Source organism: Camelus ferus, chromosome 2 (genome assembly GCF_009834535.1).
Source record: "Camelus ferus isolate YT-003-E chromosome 2, BCGSAC_Cfer_1.0, whole genome shotgun sequence".
Classification (NCBI taxonomy): Eukaryota; Metazoa; Chordata; class Mammalia; order Artiodactyla; family Camelidae; genus Camelus; species Camelus ferus.
Genome location: NC_045697.1, coordinates 12371547 through 12393962, shown reverse-complemented (window position 1 = coordinate 12393962; position 22416 = coordinate 12371547). Strand labels below are relative to the sequence as shown.

General features: G+C 38.8%; 1 long non-coding RNA gene across 1 annotated transcript; it reads right to left on the bottom strand.

Moving 5' to 3' along the window:
* Positions 1 to 11581: 11581 nt before the first annotated feature.
* On the bottom strand, positions 11582 to 17779 carry LOC116668122. The gene is made up of 3 exons (XR_004325194.1): positions 17697 to 17779; positions 17333 to 17335; positions 11582 to 11593 (listed from the first exon to the last, which is right to left on the bottom strand). It is a non-coding gene; the product is annotated as an uncharacterized LOC116668122 (long non-coding RNA).
* Positions 17780 to 22416: the final 4637 nt, after the last annotated feature.

The window sequence follows — 22416 nt, the reverse complement described above, 5'->3', positions numbered from 1 at the left end:
ACTGAAGGAAAGCTGTAAAGACAGGCCAAAGCACCACTTGAAACAACTAGGCTTGCTATGTTGTTTTAAGAAAAAGCAATGTTCTGCTAAACCAGCAGCCTGGCCTTTCTTCAAAGTGGTCACAGATCATCTTGACAGTAGCAGTCATCAGGAGTTCTTGAACATCGTGGCACCAACCTCCTGCTGAAATCACAACTGAGCCACCTTGTTCCTCAGTCTACTCCCCCAAGGAAGCCACGTGGTCACAACAAAGCTGCAGAGCTCAGGCACATGAAGAGTGTGATGCAGTGAAATGAGCCTGAGCTTTAGAGACAAGCTTGGGTTTGAATCCTGGTCCTAACATTCTGTAACTACATGACCTTAAGCAAGTCCTTTAATCTCAACTTTGATATCTTAAAAGCAGGGATATTAATGCTACATAACTGAATTGTTTTAAGGATGGTGTGAGATAACACATATAAAGCTGATGACACCTATGTTTATTAAAAATACAAATGGGCTAAAGGATAAAAAGAATAAGCAAGACTTCCCACCTGAGCCAGCCCTAAATTTAGGAACTCTGAGTTTTAACAAGAGGAATCAGGCCAATTCTGTGGGCCCTCTAATCATTTTAAGGTACTACTTTGATCCTGCAGGCATACAGTCTTTCAATAATCATCAGCTGACACTCACTCTGGACTAGGCATAAATAGCACATGGATTTTACAAAAAATAAGATTTGGTTCCTCCCTAATGATGCTCACAAGTTAGATGGGAAAGACAGAAACAGAAGGAAATAATTATGGTATAATAAGTGCTATAAGCTAGGAGTACATAGTGGAGGGACATATAAATTGCATAGGAAGATAAAAGAAGATTTACCAAAAAGCAGTGACATGTGAGTTAATGTTGATGAATGAGTGGCTAATATCAGCTTTTTCTTAGGGAGAGAACTGTCTTTGGTTAGGAAAGCGTTCTGACAAAACTTGCCCAAAGAAGAAAAGACCTTGAGAGGATAACTTGGAAGAAGATACTGAGAATGCTGATCTTCTCTGCCTTAGAAACAAGCAGAAATGTAGGTGCTATTGAAAAGCAGAGAAGAGAGAACAGAAAAACACAAACAGCAACTCGATCAATGAGAAATTCCTAAGCTAGATGTGCCAAAGAACTCAAAATCAGAAATGAGTAATAGTCCATTTTGACTTGTTTGCATTGCTACAAACTAAAGTCTCTTTACCCCTCTAAACTGCCAACCATTTCATGCACAAATGCCTTGAGTTTACAGAAAATCCATGGGGGAAAAACAAAACCAAAGTCGCACACAGTGTGTCACAGAAAAGATGAGAAAGATCACTGTGGAATATGAGGCAAAATGACACAGAGTTCAGATGAGGAAAGAGTTCAGAGCCAGAGGCACCACAGAAGGAATACCTCATGGCGAGGGCACTGGGCTTCCCAGGGAATGTGAAAACAGGACCGTAGTCAAGTGGATCTAAACCGCAAAGGCCAAAGTGACCTCCTGATCACAGACCATACAGAGAGAGGAACAGCGCAAAAGGAAGGTAATTCCACACACGGGAGCAGGGTGGTAACGGAGGAGTCAGAGGAGGTGAGGCTTAGAAGTGGTAAGAACACAGAAGATAACGAGAATGTGGAGCCCCCAACTTGTCTGCTCTTTCCTAAGACTGATTCATTTTGTAAGGACGAGAATTCTGACATTGGGAGTCAGTCTAAGGTGCTGTTTCTTTGGTTCCATCTCTGTGTTCCTAGGACTCTTCTGTTCCTCCATCACAGAACTGATGGTGCTCTACCTTGTACAGAGTTACTCGTGATCATACTCCTCTTCAGGGTCAGGGACCAGGGGCTTACTCATCTTTGTATTGCTGATACCCAGCACAATGTACATGGTAGGCATTAAACAAATACTCTGTGGTTCAATATTTGCTCTCTTAAATTCAACTTCTGAAGATATAGTTGCAATTTAAATATGTTAGTTTTCTATTCCAATCCATGTTATTAATAATAATGGTTTTAATTTATTAAATTCTCACTTTATGCCAGGCATTTTACTAGATGTTTTAAGCACATTATTTCCTATTATTTTAGAATCAGAAAAATGTTCCACTTTACAGAACCTACAATAACACCTGGTATATAGGGAATAGTCAAGAAATAATTCTTGAGTTAATGTCTGAAGGAAAGAAGGAAGAATTAGAGGTCTAGATTGATGAAGGGACCTGCTTAAGGTCACTCTGGTTGTTAGTGACAAGGCAAAATGAATGCCACCAGATTCCTTGCCAATCTAGCATTTTTCACATTATAATATAACTACACTTAATATAATGATCTTGAAGGTTTCTTTCTGCTGTGGTAGGCCGAATAATGGTCCCCCAAAGAGGTCAACATCTTAGGACCTGTGAAAATGTTACTTAAATGATAAAAGAGGCTTTGCAGAAGTGATTACATTAAGGATTTTGAGATGAGAGATTATCCTGGATTATCCAGGGAAGACCAATATAAAAACAAATGTTCTTATAAGAGGGAGACAGAATGACATCTGACTATAGAAAAGGAGTGTCAAAGTGATACAGCATGAAAAAATCTCAACCAGCCACTGCTGGCTTTGAAGTTAGAGGAAGAGACCATGGCCCAAGGAATGCAGGCAGCCTCTGCAAGCTGGGAAGTAGGAAAGAAACAGATTCTCTCACAGTCTCCAGAAGGCCTACCATCACCTTGACCTTAACTGAAACATTTTAGACTTCTATCCCCCAGAACTGTGAGATAATAAATTTGTGTTGTGTTAAGCCACTAAATTTGTGGTAACTTGTTATAATAGCAAATAATACGCTGCTCTAAAAATCTTAAATAATTGGTCACAAATGTCAAACAGTCTCTGAGTCTTCATTCCAGAGTTTTGTACTGGAAGCTTTTTAACTTATGTATATAATTAAACTAACAATATATAATATCCCTTTCTTCAGGAATCTTGAAGATTCTCCTTTGAAAAGATATTGTTCTCTTACAGTTTCTATTGTTACTCCCAAGAAACAGTTCCTATTCTAATAATATTTCCTCTCTAAGTAATCTGATGTTTCTTTCTGCTTACTTTTCAGGTCTTTTTTCTCTGGCATCCTATAATTTCATTATGAAAGATTGAGTCTTACTTAACTTGACTGGGATTTTTTTCTATTTCCTGAATCCAAGAATTCATGTCTTTCAAGTGTGGGAAATCCCTAGCCATTATCCCTTTTATATGACCTCTCTCCAATTCTCTCTGCCCTGAACTCCAATTAGACATATGTTGCATTCTCTTCATTTTTCTCCTTTTCGGTAATGGTTTCAGGAAGAGAGAACTACAGATAATCCAGAAAAGCCCTGTAAAAGTCTTGGAGATGCTATGTTCCCATGCCCAATCTCTAAGCTAGAAGATAAAAGTATCTACTATCAATGAAGTACCTGACAGGACAGTCAAGAATGTACCAAGGTTTTGCAGTATTTAGGACATTTTTCAGATAAGCCAAATGAAAGGCTCATCACAATGTAGTTCTCTATAAAAAATTTCAGGATAGAAACTGTCTTGGATCAACTTTTATTGTGCAGTATTTCATTCAGGCAAAATAACAGATATAAAATATACATTAATTTATAAAATGCAATTATAAAAAAAACCTGGATATCTACACTACTGTTTAAGGAACAGAATGCTACCAATAGCTTTTAAGCCGAGTCTGTGTCCTTTCTCCAACCTAATTCCTATAGAGATACTAACACCTATAATACCCCTACCAAAAATAACCACCTCAATTTTATTTTAATTTTCTTTCACAAAAGTGTGCATCAATATATTGCTTAGCTTTGCAGTGTCTGAACTTTAAATGGAATCATTCTGTTTGTACTTTTCAGCATCTTACCTGTCTTGCTAAACACTGTTTGTGAATTTCACCAGGTTCATGCCTGTAGTTGTAGTTTATTCTGTTGCTTTTTACAATTCCATTGCTTAAGTATGATAAAATGTATTTATCTATTATCCTACCTATGGGCTCATATAAATGTTTTTAGTTTTACTTTTACAAATAATACTGCTACACATATTCTTGTACATGCCTCTTGGAGAGCAAGTGTAATGTAAGCATTTCCTGGGGGTTCATAATCAAGTGGAAATTTGACATGTTAGCTATCTGTTACTGTATAACAATGTTACAGAAACTTAGCAACATAAAAAGACACACATTTATTACTCAGTTTGTTGGGTCAGGAATCCCAACACATCTTAGCTGGATCCTCAGCTTCAAGGGTCTTTCACAAGGCTGCAATTAAGATGCCAGCCAGGGCAGATGTCTCATTAGACCATTTAACTGGGGAAGAAGCTCCTTCCAAGGTCATGTGGGTTTTGGTGGGATTCAGTTCCTTGTGGGCTGTTGGACCAATGACTTCACTTTCTTGCTGGCCTTCCACCCTCAGCTGCTTGTTATTTGGGCTTCACCATAAGGCAGCTCACAATGTGGCAGCTTGTATTATCAAAACCAGCAAGAAAGAGCATCTGCCAGCCACATGGAAGTCAGAATTCTATCTGAATTGATTCACAGGAGTGACATCCTATCACTTTTGCAATATACTATTGAAGCATGTCACAAGTCCTTCCCACACTCAAGGGGAGGAAACTTACACAAGGGTGTAAATACCAGAAGGTAGTGACCTTTGAGAGCCACCAGAGTCAGTGCCACATTTGTCTTGAACCACATAACACAACCTCAAATTGTTCTCCAAAGTGGTTATATCAATTTATAGTCCCACCTGCAATAACTAAAAGTGCTTCGTCTTTAATGTCCTCATCAATAATTGTTCTTGCCACACATTTTTTATTGCCAACTATTAGATATGAAAAATGTCATCTAGTTGTGGTTCTAACATCCATTGTCTGATTACTAATGAGTTTTAACATCTTTTTACAAATTTAAGAGTTGTTCTTGTTTCCTGTTTTGTGAAATTACATGTTCAGTCTCTTGCTCTTTTTCTATTGTCTTGTCTTTACTCATTCTTTTCCAACTGAGGCCCTGACGTCGGTGTAGCAGACATGCTTGGGTTTGAAGTTTAACCATTCTTTGGAGCTCGAATACTCTTTGATCTGGTCCACAGCTTTTTCTCCCCTCCCACTATAAGAGATACGGTCCTCTTTACAGGCTCCCAATGAGGCTCTTAGTCTTTCAGATTTGACTTCTAATTGACTTCTGTTATTTATTTTCAGTCTTTCATTATCTTTTTCTGGAGCTTCAGTAGAACACAGAAATAGCTACCTAATCCCATTGTCCTTTCACGTACTATTTCCATCATGTTTCACAAATGCCTAGTACTTTACACTAATTAGGGCACTACCTTCCAGAATATATCCCAAATCACCATCAATGAAAGTTTTCATGACTGGACCACCACCTTTTGCCAGGGACTATCTGTGTTCTTCCTGCCTCCAAGTGATGGGATCCTCATTGCCCACTGGGCAGTGAATGATACAGCATCAAAACCCCATCTTATTGCCAATTTCTTGGCCAACTACTGGTATCAACCTCTGAAGTTTGGGTTCTCCAAGAAACTGATTCTGAGACAGTTCAGTGTTCAGGATGTTTATTAGGAAGTGTTCTTAGGATTAACACCTGTGAAAGAGAGGGAGAGGAAACAGAGGGGGAAAATAGTTTGCAATACAAGCCAAAGAGCCTCAGCTGACCCTGTGGGGAACTCTAAAGCTGAACTGACCTATTAAAATTGCTCCACACTGGACCAAAATAGCTGGTTTTCATACCCTTGCCTCAATCAGTCGTTGAATGTGAGCTGCCCCGAGATAAGGGTGTGACCTTCGACTAGGTTGTTCCCTATAGCTGAGGCTCCCTGTGGCTGAAAGTGTTGACAGCTGAAGGCTGACCACTGCTAGCAATTCCAGTAGCTGGAGCAACAAAGATGTCCTAAAAGGATCTGGATGGCACAGGCCCATGTCTACGAGAGCTCGTTCTATGAAACATCTAATAAAATTGACTTTCATCTGACAAGTCTGATCCACAATTAAATAAGGTAAGTGAGAAGAAAAAACTTAAAAATACTAGGAATGAAAATGGGGGAAAACTAGAAACAAAACAGATTTCAAAAGAAGAATATTATGAAAAAAATCATGCCAATATATTTGAAAACTATCACATATCAAAAATGATTCAAGAGAAAATAGAAATACTAAATAAATCTCTACTTTTAAGAAAGTGAGTTAACAGTTTAAAATATACCCCACAAAAGTCATTATGCCCAAAGTGAATTTTACCAAATAGTGAAGTAATTCTAAAATTAAACAAACTCAGATAAAGGATAAGAAAAGAGAGAACATTCTCCAACACATTTTTGAATTTTAAAATGATGCTTCATATGATCCCAATTAAGCAAATGTTAATTATATACACATATAATTATAGAATATATGTTACATATATTAATAAAGGTTTATATTGATATATATTAATATGTAATATATATGCTTAGAAATAACCTATACTACATATAATTGTATATTTTCTACACACATGCATGTACTCATATACACACATTACATGAAATACAGAAACCAAATATCCATAAATTAACAATGATTGTCTAAGAGTGGTAAAATGGTGGGTGACCCTTATTTTGGTTTCATGGTTTTTTGTATGTCACTAATTTCTAAAAAATGTGTACTATTTTAATCAGAGAAATTTATTATTTTTAGTAAAACTAAAATATTTATCTCTACTCACCACAGACTCTTATTAACAGATTAAATTGAAAGTCTTCTGAAGATTTTGCTAAATGCATTTGTTTTTGAGATAGACTGTCTAACGGGCACATTAACTGTTCATTATTTAGATTTTTCTAAGTTCTACTGTTCATGATAGGAAAACATATTATCCCTTCCCTCTGACAGTGCATTAAACGAGAATTAGAACACCTGTGCCTAGCTCTAGTTCTGGTACTAACTAGCTGTGTTACTCTAGACAAGCCACTTACTCTCCCTGATTCTCAGTTTTCTCATCTATAAAAGAAAGAAATTGGATTATAGGGTCCTAGAGTTCCTTCCAGCTGTAAAACTCTGTTATTATCTAAATGCCCTCACTGGGTACACCCACTGCCCCGACAGAAGGTCTAAACACAAATCCCCCATTTGAGCAGAAGTGCTGTATCTCCTATAAACTACAGTCAACATGTATATACACTTAATCACTCAATGTCATCATCCAATTCCAGGAAAAACAATTTCCCTGAATATGAAACATAAAACCCAAATATGTACAGGTTAACAATAGTCATCTATGAGTGGTAAAAAATTTTTACTCCCTATGAAAAATGCAAGGCTCTGGCATAAATACAGTGTGAAAAAAATTAAGAAAATATACTACCTGCCCTCAAAAAATACTGCAGCTTAGTAAATATTGACAAGTATACAAATGCCCATAATGAAAATTACAAAGTACAGAACAACAACAACAAAAACAATATTCTTTTGACATTTGAGGATTTATAGCTCAGTATTAACTATTCAAAGCAAATTTGAAAGCCTGTATGTTGCAGTTTGCCAAGATATTTTTATTGGGGAATTATCCAGAACACAGATATCGAACCTCTTTCACAGAATTACCTAAGCCAAACTAGCATTCTGTTAGCTTGTTTTAACAGATGTCAGTCGCCAGTACAGTATAGCACATGTTATATCTTCAATAAATTTAATTGTAAAATTAAATGTAATATATTCCTTTTATGTATTTTAATTACTCCCTATGTAACAAAAGGATTTATATTTTCGAATTATACTCTAACATCCAAGTGAATTTCTTCTTGCTTTTCTTCTTGCTAATCTGAAGCTGCTATTTCACAGACGATATATTTGGGAAAATAATATGATTTACTGTGTATTCACTGCAAATGATACATAGTTAATAATAATAATGGCTGATGTTTATTGAGTGATTCCTATGTCCTCAGCACACGTAAAAGCAAAGGCTCTGAGCCAAACTGTCTTGGCTTCAATCGCTTTTCCACCTCTTCGTAACTACATGTTATTTGCCTTTCCAGAACTTGAGTCATCTAAAATATGGGAATTAAAATAGTGTCCATTTCATAGGGCTGTGATAAGGATTAAATAATAAATATAGGTAGAGTTTAAAACAGTGCTTGGTCTATACTAACTGCTCACTAATAGTAGCTATCACTATTATTATCATCATTGTCACTAATGCCCACAGCAATCACATGAAAGACGTACTATTACAATACCCATAAACAGGTAAGAAACTTAGGCATAGAAAAGTCAAACACTGTCCAGGAGTCACAGATAGTCAATGGTGAAGCTGGGGTTTCAGTATAGACAGTTTAACTCCAAGAAATGTAAGCCTAATCATACAACCAGTAAGTATTTATTAAGCATCAAACATGCTCCAGGCTTTGGTACAGATACTGGGTACACAATGGGAAACAAAACCACCAGGATCTCTGCTATAACGGAATTTACATTCTACCAAGGGGTAAGACAGGAGGAGACAGAGAGAGAGGCAGTGAACAAATAAACAAATACATGAACAAGATAATCTCAAATGGTGATATTTTATCCCAAACATGATACTAAAGTAAGGTAACATGATGGTGAATGGAGTGATTGGGATAGAGGACAGGGGAGGATTTAGGCAGGATGGTCAGGGAAGACTTCTCTAAAGAGGTGATATTTGAGCTAAGATCTGAGTGACATGAGAGGACATGGAGGAAAAGATTTCCAGGCAAAGGGAAAAACATGTTCAAAGGTTTTCAGGAGTATTGATTAGGAAGCAAAAAGAAAGCAAATTAAATTGAAAAATAATAAATAAAGGGGAAAATAGTATCAGAGGAAGTGATGAGTAATTGGGTCATAATGATTGGATGGATCGGTCGACGGATGGACAGATGGATGGATGGATGGATGAATGTACAAAAAAAAGACAGAGTAGAGAACCCAGCCCAATGTAAAGTTATTTATTTACTGAATAATTGTTAAATGTCTAGTATATGTCTCGAATAATTCTAGGCACTGGGGATACAAGAGCTAATAAATAAAAAATTTTAAAAACAGACAAAAATCCCTGCCCTAGTGGAACTCTATATTAGGGGGGAGCAGACAATAAATACATTATTAAGAGTTACAATTTTAAGTAACGTAGTTGGGAAAGAACTCTCTGATAAGGGGACTGCTCACAAAGGTTTGAAGGTAATGAAGAAGAGACTCGTGCAGGGCAGAAGAGGATGCAAGAGAAAAGAGCGAGTGCAAAGGCGCTGGAATGGGAATATGCTTGGTGTACTTGAGTAGCTGCAAAGATGCCAGCAGGGCCAGGGCCAGCAAGTGATGTAAGATCAATGGATGATAAGATCCTGTAAGTAAGGAGCAGGAGGGTAAGTATCTGGAGGATTTTGGCTTTTACTCTGAATAAAATGTGAACCCATCTAAGGGTTCTGAACCAAGAAGTGACAGACTATGACTTACAGTTTAACAGAATCAGTCTGCCATATTGAGCTACTCCTGAAGCAAAACAAGGGTAGAAACAGGGAGACCAGTTAGCAGGTCAATCTAAAAGGAAAGGTCAATGGAAATCTTGAATGCACTGCCCATAGACACTTGCCCCATGGGCAGGAAGGCTCATCCCTGCAACAATCCGTGATGTAATCCTGGGCAAGAGCAACATCCTCTGGCAGGATCAGTCATCACTCCCTTTCCACGTCTTCCTACATTATGGTCTCCTGTTTCTCTGTTTCCCCAGGCTCTGATCTGCAGCTCCTGTCCCGCTTCAGATCACAGCACCTTCCAGTGACCTCCAAGTAATTAAATCTGGCTGCCACTCAAGATCCCGCCTTGCAGATGATGAACTAAGCAGCATTCCCTCAATGCTTTCGAGGACCAAACCTGCACACATTCTGGTTTCTCCTCTGCCCAACTGGCCTTGAGCCAGACATAACAACAGGGGAATGTCTCCCAACTTCCAAACAACGCATCTAAAACTAGATTTTAGAACAAAGCCTGAATCTCAACTCAGAGCCGCTAAACAGTAAGAAAATGTCTCAGATGATAATCCTAGCTTCTGTCTCCCTCCCTTCCACCCTCACCCACTCCCCATATTACCTGGAAGCATAGCCAGGGTCTAAGATGGCAGCCTGCCCATCTGCTCAACAGAACTGCCTGAAACAGAAAATAAATCCTCTGCTCATATGGTTGACAAGCTGAATGACTAATTGCAAAGAAGACCAGTAATTTATTGGAATAGAAATTGAGGTCATTTAGGCAGGATTTAAATACTTTTTTCCTAGCCAATCCTAGCCAATTTTTCAAACTGACTTAAAGAAATGTTGCTCCCTAAGTTGGAAGTGCATCAGTGCCCTAATCTGACTCCACTCCATTCTTTTAGTGGGCTCTCTGCTCTCCCACCATTTTTCTATACGTTAATTGAATACTGGATGTTTATGCTACACACTACACAGCATTTTTTTCACTTATATTAATTTCTCTTCATGATATTCTATTTGGGAGAAAAAATAACTCAATCAAAAAGACCAGGATTCAAAGACAGAAGGGATAAACTAAAGTTCCAGTTTATCATTTAATAGCCATGCCCTTGGGCCAGTCACTTCTCTGCCCTGGACTGCATGATCTGTAAAACTGGGTAACGCCCACTCTGTACACTTCCCAAGATTGTTATGAGGTCAAGTGAGATAAGATCACATTCATGTGAATATGAAAATTATAAACCTTCATAATGTTTAGTTACTATAGAGGAGGACAAATTGATACTTTCTAATCCAAGGACTGCAAACAAGAAGTCATTGCATAAAAATCAACTAAATACTGGAGATGTTTGTCTTTATTTATTCTGGGGTAAATACTTCTTAGAGCCCCAGTTTGCTCTCCTCCTTCTTTGGTCTTCTATTGGGAGGAGAGGAAGAAAATCTTCTGAGCCTCACTTTTCTCATCTGTAACAGGCAAAGAGACACAATAACTATAAATTCCACCCCTGGGATAAGTGATAAATACAAAGGAAAAGATGCCTGGTGATCTGGGATGTTTTCTCTGAGGATGGGACATACAGCCAAGTTGTAAAAGAAGTATATACTAACTGGTTACGGAGGCATGTGTGAGATACAGGAAGCAGATTGGTACCCTCCTCCCCAGGCTAAAGAACCCAAGAGTGCCTGAAGAGGAGACTGCGGACACAGAAGAGAGTAGATCTCACAGGGGCTTGCAGGCCACCTTAAGGATTTGGGACTTTATCCCAACATTAATGGGAGACCTGCATGCACCACCAGAGGAATCTTCCTGAAGCATGACCTCTCCTGCTACTCATCTGGGTAGGCACTTCTCATGATCATACCCTAAGAACAAATTTCAAACTCATTAACCATGGTGGTCAAGTTCCTTCATGATCAGGGACTAACCTATAATTTCAGACATTTTTCCCATTCCTTTCTTATATGTATCTTACTCTACTCAAATGCACATGTCCTGGGCTGCAGACACTACCCGACAAAGTATCCATTGCCACAACAGGTTCCCACCATTTCCTCTGCCTGAAATGCCCTCCTAGCTCTTCCCATCCTTCAGCCTCTGGCAAGGACTTATCCATATTTTGTGACCTAGTTCTAAGTCCACCATCTCCAAGAAGCCTTCCCAAATCCTCCCAAACATATAGAGTTTCTCAGAGCTCCAACTTGTCCACAACCCAGTACTTCTCCTACTGTGCTTATGAAGCTCTGGCTAGTGTTGTAGTTATTTGGATATTTTTCTCCTCTCTTGTACTGGATTCATAAGCAACTTGAGCATATGGGCCATGCCCCAATTATCTTTATGTTTCATGTGCCTAGTCCATAATACAAGTGAAAGAATGTTAAATGAGGGCATGCTAAATAAAAGCAAAAAAATAACCTCATTGCTAAGCCCAGAATATTGTACTTTAGCTCTTAATATGATAATCATTGATATTATCTCTATAAGAGTAAAATAGCAGCTGAGGAATCATCATTCTTTATTTGCAGTTAATTTTCAAAATATAATGTACCTATTAAAGAGTTTCACATATTTTTGCTGTCATACAAAATATCACCTACAATATGTTAGAGATCTACCAAGTCCTTCCACAAACCAGGAAATTTTCTCTGGGAAAGAGAGGGTGTTTTCAACTGTTCTTCATGATTTATTTAAGGAAATCTAATGTATAAATAATCAAAGTTACATAAATTACATAAAATCTACCCTTAAGCATTTGTTTTTCTCCCTGAGGTTGAGATGTCTAATCAGTTACCATTAGGCTTTTTTTTTTTTTTTGAACTTTCAAAGAGGTTAATCTTTCAAATCTCAACGTGTACATGAATTAAAGACTCACCTATGGTTAAAACAAATAATTTCCTTTTCTTGGTTTCATATATTATTTGGAACAGAGACGGCTCAAGTAATTACCTAATTTGGGCCACACTCTGTAAGTAGGACCCTAGGCTTTTCCAGAGACTCCAGCATCATATATAATGGAGGAAAGACCCTACAGGTCCTTCATGAAGTTAAAACACCCTGTTTGATCTCTTGCGAGTGGCATGTAAGATTTTTTAAGCTAGGGAACAAGCTTCAATATTCAGGCCAGAAAAAAATACGTATCTTATAATATCACATTTAAAGGTATATGTGGAATTTGATAAAATGCAGTGCTGAAGAAGTCCAAGTTTATACGGGGACATTATACTGACACAGGGTCTTTGCGCCCATGATGGAGCCCTACCAATCAGAAAGTATAAAGTTGCTCATAAGAAATTAAGGATCAGGAAAGGGCGCAGTATATGGTAGAGCATGGTGGGGGGAGGGGTGCAGTGATCCGGGTGAGCTGAAAAAATAGTGTGCCTGTAGTGCTGACAATGAAAAGTTATCAACCTGATCCCAAATCCTTAACACCAGCCAACCCATCACGTTCAACACCACCACCAACATACACGTGTCAGGGATAAAGTGCCAGGCAACCACTCATTTAGTTATTTGGTGGAATCAGGAGAGACATTTTAATTAATAAAATTACCCAAAGAAATATATTCATTCACTAATTTACTACCACAGCCAAAGCAGTCAATAGCCAGAGAAAAAGTGGGGAGGGGGGCAGGGAGGAGGAAACATCTCTCACTTGTGTGTAATACTTGTTCTTGCTCCAGTTTTCCTTTTAAATTTGTTGGGAAGGTGAAAATTAGGAAACTTCTAAGGACATATATCTAAGGGTTAGAAATTTAGATAATAACAGAATTCTGATTCCTGGTAAATGGTATTAAGAGTGCCTTTTTAGTTTCACAATTTTTGCTGAAGTCTGTAAACTTTTAAGTCACTGCTACTGAATCTGAGAAGATAGATCATGATAAACACACACACATACGTATACAAAAATAAACACACACTCTATTTTGACAAGAGAGAAAATATTATATTTTGCTTATTTATTCCAGACTCGTTTGTCCCTTTTTAGGTCAGCACCCCTGACAGCTCCCCAACTGCTGCCCTGTTACCCAACCTTGTTTCTGCCCCCTGCTGACCCTCCCACCTAAGAGAGTAGAGGCTCTCTCTGTAGGGCTATGTCTCCTTGGGTCAGACTCGGTGATGCAGCATTACATGGGTTCTTCAGACAGTGGCCAGGCAGGCATGATGGCAGAGTGGCCACAATGACACCACCAGCAAATGAAGTGGTGACTCCCACCTTGAGGATGTTGCATTCTGACTAGAGTCAGAAAGACCTTGGCTTGAATCACAAGCATTTCATGCTGTGTGTGCAATCTTGACCAAGTACATGATTGCTCAGAGACTTAGATGTTGACTAGCAAACTAACCAAACCTAGCCCTGGCCAGAGGAAGGAATGTAGCTGGACTTGGAATAGCAAGTCTGTTCATGGGTCTGACCTGGAGTTCTGGCACCTGTGCTATTGTACTGTTAAAGACTGCATCAAATTCTATAAACAGTGCCATCCTTGGATCTCCTGGATGATAATTTCACTTTCACATCACTTTCTCTAGCCTCTTTTCATTTTAGCCTTAACAGTTGGCATGTCAACATACTAACTAAAACAGTTAAAAATGTAATGGTTTCAGAAAAGTTTGCTTCCCCACCCAGCTAAATAGCTATGTCATGGAATCTTGGGGCATTAAGTGAAACAAAATGTAATTCTGTTAATCCTGCATGATGTTACATTTTTAAAAGGATGTGTCACAAGCTCTGAAGATGACGCGAATAAAAAGACAAAAAATGGCTAAAGATAATAAAGTGGAAAATAACATAAGGAAGAACACCATCATTGAAAGATCACTATTTGTTTGCATACATAAACAATAGCATTTTCTTTTTCACTTACTTATGCAAGAAACCTTTATTGATGTCTTGCTATGACCACATGTGCACAAAGCAGGGGGGATGCCAAGATAAACAAGACACGAAGTTCACCTTCTGGAGAGGAAGATGTGGAAAGCAATGATTATAATGCACTTACAATGACCAAATCTTCTTGTAGATGGGTTCCAAGCACTGTGCCACACCGAATACAGGGTCCTAGCTGGAGGAAGTGGAGTGAAGAGAAGCTTCCATGAACAGGAAACTTCTGGGTGGAGACTTGAAGCATAAGCAGAACAGGACAAGAAAGTGTACTTGAGCATTGCTTGTAACTGAGCTTTATACTGATAAATGAAAAAAACATAAGCAGAATGATTTCACGAACTTCATCCAAAAATCAGCACCACAATTTTATAATCCAACACACAAGTCTATACATAAATACACTTTAACAATGGTAATAATAAAAATACTTATTGAACTCTTAGTATGTGTTTAGCACCATACAATGCCTCATATGTGCTGCCTCATTTCACCCTCACATTAATATTGTGAAGTAAACAATATTGTTATTTTCATCTTCATTCTGAGAAAGCAAAGTCTTAAGGAGGCTAAGTAATTTGCTTAAGACCATGTAGCTAATTAGTAGTAAAGCCAGGATTAAAACCCTCATCTGACAGCAAAATGCAGCTTCTCCTATGACCAAATGTACACATAAAAATATACAGTGATGACATGCATTTTTTAAAGCATTCCATTGTGGCTGAGGAGCTGTTTCTGAAAACTGAAACTTACACGCTGAAAAGAAGCCTGCAGATTATTTCCAGGCAGAATATATTTGATATATTTGATATTAATCAAATTATTGATACTGATTTAAAGTGTTATTATTAGAATCCTCTCTGATTTCATCCCCGGCTTTTCCATAGCCACCTGACACCAGAACACAACCAGCGCTGGCATCCCAGACAGACCTGCAGAGGTTAGAGAAAGGCTAAAATGTAGAAGCATCAACTCACTTCCTTAATTACTGAACAAAGTACAAGTGGTCACCGGGGGAAAACAAAATGCCTCCCTTTATTAACTAGACAAATACAATAGAAAAATGATGGTTTCTAAGCAGTGTTTATCTTGCAGTAACTCCTGAGCAAATTTATTCCTACTAGACAGGAATGGATAATTGCACTCGAGGTAAGATGATAATATTAAAAAAAAGATAAATTAAAAATACCAATAATTAAATATTGCCTATGAAATGGAGCCAACGCTAATGAGACATGGCAAACAATGAAAGGAATTCATATTAAGTTGTTCAACTGAAGCAGAGATTTTCTTTCATGTGTTTCTCGGTTATAAAATGTATTGTTTTCATTTAACAGGCTTAGTCTATATGATCAGAATTACAATAACTTTGTCTTCTCTACATGTTCATTACTATTAAACACAAAGCCTTGACCAAAAAAATCATTCTCCTAATTTTGTATATATCCTAGTAATTGTTATCTGGCAATTTAGTCAAATGTGGGAGGGTGGTAGGAAGATGACAAAGAATTTCTTTAGATTTAGTTAAATTTATTAGTCCTCTTTTGCCCTGCACACCCCACCACCACTCATATACATGCACCCCGTGTTTGAAAAATCACAAAAACTGAAGAAATAATTAATTTAGAGCTTTAAAGTGGAATAATCCCTGCTCAAGAACAATCTCTCTCTTCTGTTTTCTCCTTCAATTCTTGTTGCCATTTATGCGCCACACTAAAATTTAGAGGCAGATGCATGTGACTTCACAAAGACAGTCTGTTTTTGTTCTTTCTCATGCACGCTCTGAGGATGCAGGTAGAGCAGGCAATCAAAAATTAACCCACTCTGGCCCACAGAGATTTGCACTGCAGAGGTTAACCATAGTTAAAAGTCTATATTCATGTAGAGTTAAGGCACACAAAAGCCACACTTTAAATACTTACATTAAATATGGCTTTTTTAATATAGGAAGGGAAGTAGTTCAGTAGGTCTTAGATCTAGATGCATAATGAGATTTCAGAAAGCATCAATAATTATGCTCCTGAGAAATAAGAAAAATGAATCTAGTTGTGGATACACAACTACATGTATAAACCCATATGCACGCGCACACACGTATACACACTCAGGCGCTTCGGGAGGTGTTATTATTTTTGATAAGCTTGTATCTGTGCACACCACCTCTTTTTGTCAGAGACATTATAGAATTCTTTGCTTTTTTTCTTAAAAGAGGTAAAGGCCATTTAACCAAACTGCTAGAGAGATTCTCTTGCTAACGAACAAGAATCAGGCAGAACGTTAAAATAGTACGTATTTGCTTTCAGTGCATTTTAGCCCCAAATGGACTAAACAGTGGTGTCAGCAAGTGAAGGGAAGATAAGGGACAGACGAAGAATACATCATGTGGAAAAAATTGCATTAGGCCAACAGAAAAATATTCCTCAAATACTGCTGAGGCTGGGATACTAAGAAATAAAATTTAAACAAGGAGAGGAAGAAGATGAGCATAGGTCCTGTTGATATACTGCCCTGACATTGTCAAATTTAGATGAGTGTTTAAATATGAGCAATATAAAAGTGTGTCTGCTGAAAAGACATATAAATCTGAATATATATGTAACTGACACCCATGGGGGTTCATATTTTTTTCCAGGAAAGATGAAAATTACCTTTGCACAAGAGAAAATAATTAAATTGTCGGTCCAGTACCAGGTTGAACTACATTCATGCAGCGTCCGTCATGCAGAATAGCAGAGGTGCATTAGGATAGAATTGCTGAAATTAACCTTCCTTTGCTCCTTTGGTTTTTAAGAGGCCAAGATCAAAGACCAGGTCCCATCAAAATCCATTAAAATAAAAACAGAGGTTGTTGGGGCTGGGGAAGAACTCCAAGGAAAATTACCTCTTCCCTTTTAGCACAATGTACTGTTGCAAAGAATTTCACTTTATTTAGATTCTTCTGAATACACTACCTATAATTCACATGAGAGCAAGGTGGTTTGATTGTGGGAGAAAATTTTATATGGAGGAAAACAAAAAGTAAAGTACTAGAGCTTTAAATAGGCTTTTCTGAGCTTACAGATAAACCTGCTCATTGTATATGTAGAATTTCCAAATGTGGGACCAACCCTGCGACCTGGCTGTCTTTGCTGAGACCTATCATTGTGCTTATTTATTCCTGTGCTTTATCCTGCAATGGCCCCACAGAGACGATCTTCTTTCAGCACCATCTGCTACTAGGAAAAACAAGAACATACACTACACCTGTTACAAGCTTCCCCACATTCGAAGTCTTTTCTCTAGGCAAAATGGTAAATTATGTGAGGAATAAACAGGAATCACAAGTGATAGGGAGAGATAGGTCCCATTCTGGCACATTTTAATAAAGTTCCTAACTCGTATTGAAACTGAAAAAGGAAATCATTTGACCCCCTGAAGTAATCTATAGGGCACATCAGTGCTTAAAACCAAAAATGCAGCCAGCTGATTCTTCAAAGACTGTCTTGGGCTTTGCATTATGCTGATGTAATTCCTTCCAGACATATTGTCTGGCATGAGTATCTGTCATCAACAGATTAAGAAATTACAAAACTTGCTTGACACATCTAAATTAATCCAATGAACATTTACTAAGTCCCCTACTAGGGTCAGGCACTCCTCTAGCCACTTAGGAAGACAATCTTTACACCAGAGCAGAAATCCACAAGCTCTTCTTTACTCTCGGCTTCTCAGCCCTTGAGTCATCCAGCACTTTGCATTCGTCAGTTTCTCCCTGCTGAGGATAACCCAGAAGTAATGTTGATTCAAGCCAACTTTCTAAGAGTTTCTTGGAGATATATTTTTTCCAAATACCCCCAAAGGCTATTCCTGCACAAGTCGCTTCATGAAAACTACATTGATGAAAAACTTCCTGTTCTAGGAAGAAACAATTATCTCACGCTAAACATGCTCTGATTTTTTTAAGTCTTCTGATTTACACAGATTATTGTCTTTACTTATCTACACATTACTCCAAGAAATATTTATTGACATCAATTACAGTTCCAGCATCGTATTACATGTTTATGAAGAATATGAAAGATTTTAATATTTCATATTGGAAGCAACTAAAATTGGTGAAAACCTACACTTCCAAGCACTGTTGAATATATCTAATCAGAGTTCTTCATGGGATCCTAATCTTACCAAGGCAACATATCTCACTCAAAGCAATTAGATAATAACTGTAATTTCAAATTGTATGTCACTGACCATGAATTCTATATGAATAGAAATAAGGTAGAGAACAGGGTGGGCTGGACTAATCAGGGCAGGCTTTGTGGAAAAGATGGGATTTGATCTGGGTTGTAGGAGGTAAAGGATCTCTATAAGGAGAGAGAAGAAGACAGTCCAAACTAAGATGATCACAACTACTGGGAATAATGGTATGGATAAATCAGTAAAGATCTATCAGCAAGGGTAGAAAAACTCACCTACCCTACTGAGCTTGCGTCAGTAGCATTCTGTGAGTGCATGTAAGGGGGCAAGTGTGGGTACTCTTGTTTATTATAATTTAGGGTGTGTCTGAACTTATGTATATCCATTACGTGTGTGACTGAGAGGCAAAGAGAAAGACAGACGGACACTGATTCATTCATAACACATCTTTATGTGATTGCTTTATGGAATATCATTTCAAATTGTCATACCATGCTTATATACATTATAAAGAAATACCACTAAAACTCATCCCACAATTAGAATTATACCTTGTAAAATGCTTATCTCCCTTTTGAATAGATGGCCTTAGGAACAAATGAATATCTTGTCTATTAATTAAATGCGTTATCTCCCATATTCCTACTTTGATAGGAAAACTTTAGAGAGGAGATTGCAGAATGCTCTCATATACTGATAAATCTAAATTAATTGCCTCATCACAGGAAACAGATCTAGGTATTGTTAAGGGCAGCTCAATAAAGATATTTGCAGAATGCATGATAGCAGACAAAAAGTACATAAATTAGACAATATTAAGAAGTGAATAAATAATATGAAAAATGACATAAAGCTGTTAACATAAGCCGATGGGGCATCTTCACATTTATGTATAATGCATTCAGCTCATGTCATTTTACCTCCAAGGACAGATACTTTTGGAGGTAACAGGAAATGCAAAGACCCAGTGAAAGGAAACAAGGTCACTAAAGGTCTGTGTATGTGGCAGGAATAAGGAGAATGTCCCCACAATACGAGATGAAAGTGATTTTGCCCATTTCATCCTGGGAGGAGACAGGCACAGAACTGCACGTCCCAGACCTCACAAATTCATACTAATGATGAGGAGATATCAGTACAAAGACTTAAATTGCCCCAAAGGGAAACAAGAGGTAGAAAAACCAACAACATACATGTGCTACGCACTTTCATTTGGGTCAGTCCAATTTTCTTTCTTTACTCAGCATGGATACCTAAGCCTCTGAACCCTTTAGCAAAGGTCCCCACATGTCTGCTCTGGGAGGAAAGGAGAAAGATCATAGGAAGGTCACAATCAAAAATACTAAGACTATGTGATTTTATGGCAAGTTACCTCACATTTCTGTGTCTCCATCTGTTCATTAAAATAAGCCTGGTAATGCTAGTACCTATCTATAAGGTTCTTGTGAGGGCTTCAATACACACAAGGTGTTGACAACTCTGCTTGGAAGGTAGCATTAGCCATTAGCCATGGAATCTTTGCTCTTGGGCTTAAAACACAAGCTCTGTGGAGGGCTTCTTACATGGCTGGCACCATAAATTTTCACAATTCCCTACAGGCACTGTATTCCTCCATTTTGCAGATACAGAAGCAGAAGTACAGAGGCTTTAAGTAATTTGCCCAAAGTCACACTGCTAGTAAGTGCGTACAATTAGATATGAACCCAGGCGGTCTGGCTCTAGGATCTGAGCACTTATCTTTACACTTCAGCCATCACTTGTAATTATTAGGTTCCTTTCCCCTGTCATCAAAGAAGACTGATACTTCTCCGTGCTTTTGGTTTGGTTTGGTTTGGTTTGGTTTCGCTTTGTTGCTACCTGAGGATGGGGGAGGGAGAGTATCTGAGAATAGAAGCCCCTGAAGGGCAAGGCCCACACCTGGCTTCATTGACTGCTGTTTTCCCCCAGGGCCCGGAACAGAACCTGACACACAGGAGGTGCCTGACATACCTGTATTAAATGTAAATGGTCAATCAGTGTGTGCCCGCAGGAGCATAGGATGCATGTGAATACTAATCATTATGCAGGACAAAAATATGTGTTTCTTGGCAAGGTGGAAAATTTAAAACAGCTATTTTTGAGGGTCTGCAAATCAGAGTTAGGAGTCATCTTAGCCAGTAAAGAGGGAAGGAGAAGATGGGTAGATGACCCCTAATGCCTCCAGCAGGAATCAGGCTGGGTGTAGCTTTCTGGAAGTTCGCAGGAAAGAGAGAAATGAAGTATCTGCTCTGTATCAGACACTCAGGACTAAACTACTTCAGATCACAACTGCACTTAAATTCAGGAGCCCAGTGGATGCCCCAGGCAGGCACTGGTGTCAGATGAGGTGCCTTAGGGTAGGGGAAAGCAGCAGCTGGGGGGGCTCCAGAATTCCCCTGTGGGAAGCACTTAGGAGAAGCACACTTATGTGGTACCAGAAAATGTGCCTTGAGTTTACATAAGACTTCAGTTCCTTTCTCAAATTATATGTTGCTTTGGAATGGGTTTTGCAGATAGAAATCAATGCGGAAGGGACCTATCACAGCCCCTCCCTACTCCAAGTTTCCCTTGGCTCTGCTCTTAAAAAGCAGGCTCCTGATTACCAAGGAGAGTACATCTGCGGGGCAAAAAACAGGAGCAGTGTAAGGGAGCACTTGGCTAAAAAAAACAGTGCGAGTGGCATCTGAGGGGAGGCTGGTGGAAAGTTCAATTCCAAATCTAGGAGACATTTTTGGACCCAGACACCTTCCAGCCATGACCACCATTTGCTGAGCCAGTCACCCTCTCATCACTGCCACCCTTTGCTGAGCACCAGGAACCTCAGGGGGCTCTCCCTACCTGGGTGACATCCACTGGGCTGGCTGTACCCTGCCTTGCTCAGCTGTTTGAGAAGGACTTCTCCAGTGAGAACCAGTGTCACTGGCCTGAGGAGAAACACATCCCCCTCAGCTCCCCTTTCTGCAGAGTGGCTGCGGGGAAGACAGAAGCAAACGCTGGAACTGGATAAAGAGAGTTTCAGCGCTTTGTCTAACTCAACTTTTCACCTGCTTGCCTGTCCCTCTCCTAATCCCATTTGGTGTTTACTCCTATATGAAAGAATATTTGTGAGAATAGGAGAAAACTGGCATTTGTTTATGTTCCACTATGTGCAGGCATTTCATACATGCATCAACTCTATAAAGAGATATTATTATCCTATTTTTATAATTAAGGACCAGAGACATTATAAAATTGGCCCATAGCTACAAACTTGAAAGAAATGAAACTGAATTCAAACACTGTCCAGTTGAACTCAAAGCTCTTTCCATGATACTGTGTTGCCTCCAAGCACAGGCTGTGCTTACAGGTTCTGTCAGCCAACACCTACAGCACCTGTATTAACTAGTCAGGGTCCCACACAGATAGGACACTCATTATTGGATGAGCTGGAAATGTTTATTTAACAAGACAACCATTTACAAAGTGTGGGTGTATGGAAACCATAAGGGATAGTGCAGTAATGGCAGCTGAGCTTCTGGCACACCTAGGCCAAAGCGACGGGGTGGGGGTGTGACCACCAGAGTCTTCAGAAGGAGAAGGTCATGAAGGTTATCCCCCAGGTTAAACCCCTCATAAGAGGCAGTGACCTTCAGTCCAGAGCACACTCAGTCTAAAGAGATCTTACAGAAAAGGTAAAACTATCCCAAACTCACTTCCCGCTTTCCCTCTCATCCTGCCAGAGGCCAATTAGTCAGCCTAACTGGAAGTTACAATCAGCCCTGCTAATGTAGCTCGTGTAAGTCAGCCTCCCAGGGTAGACAGCAGGGAGTGGAGAATGAATGGAGAGAGGATCAGAAGG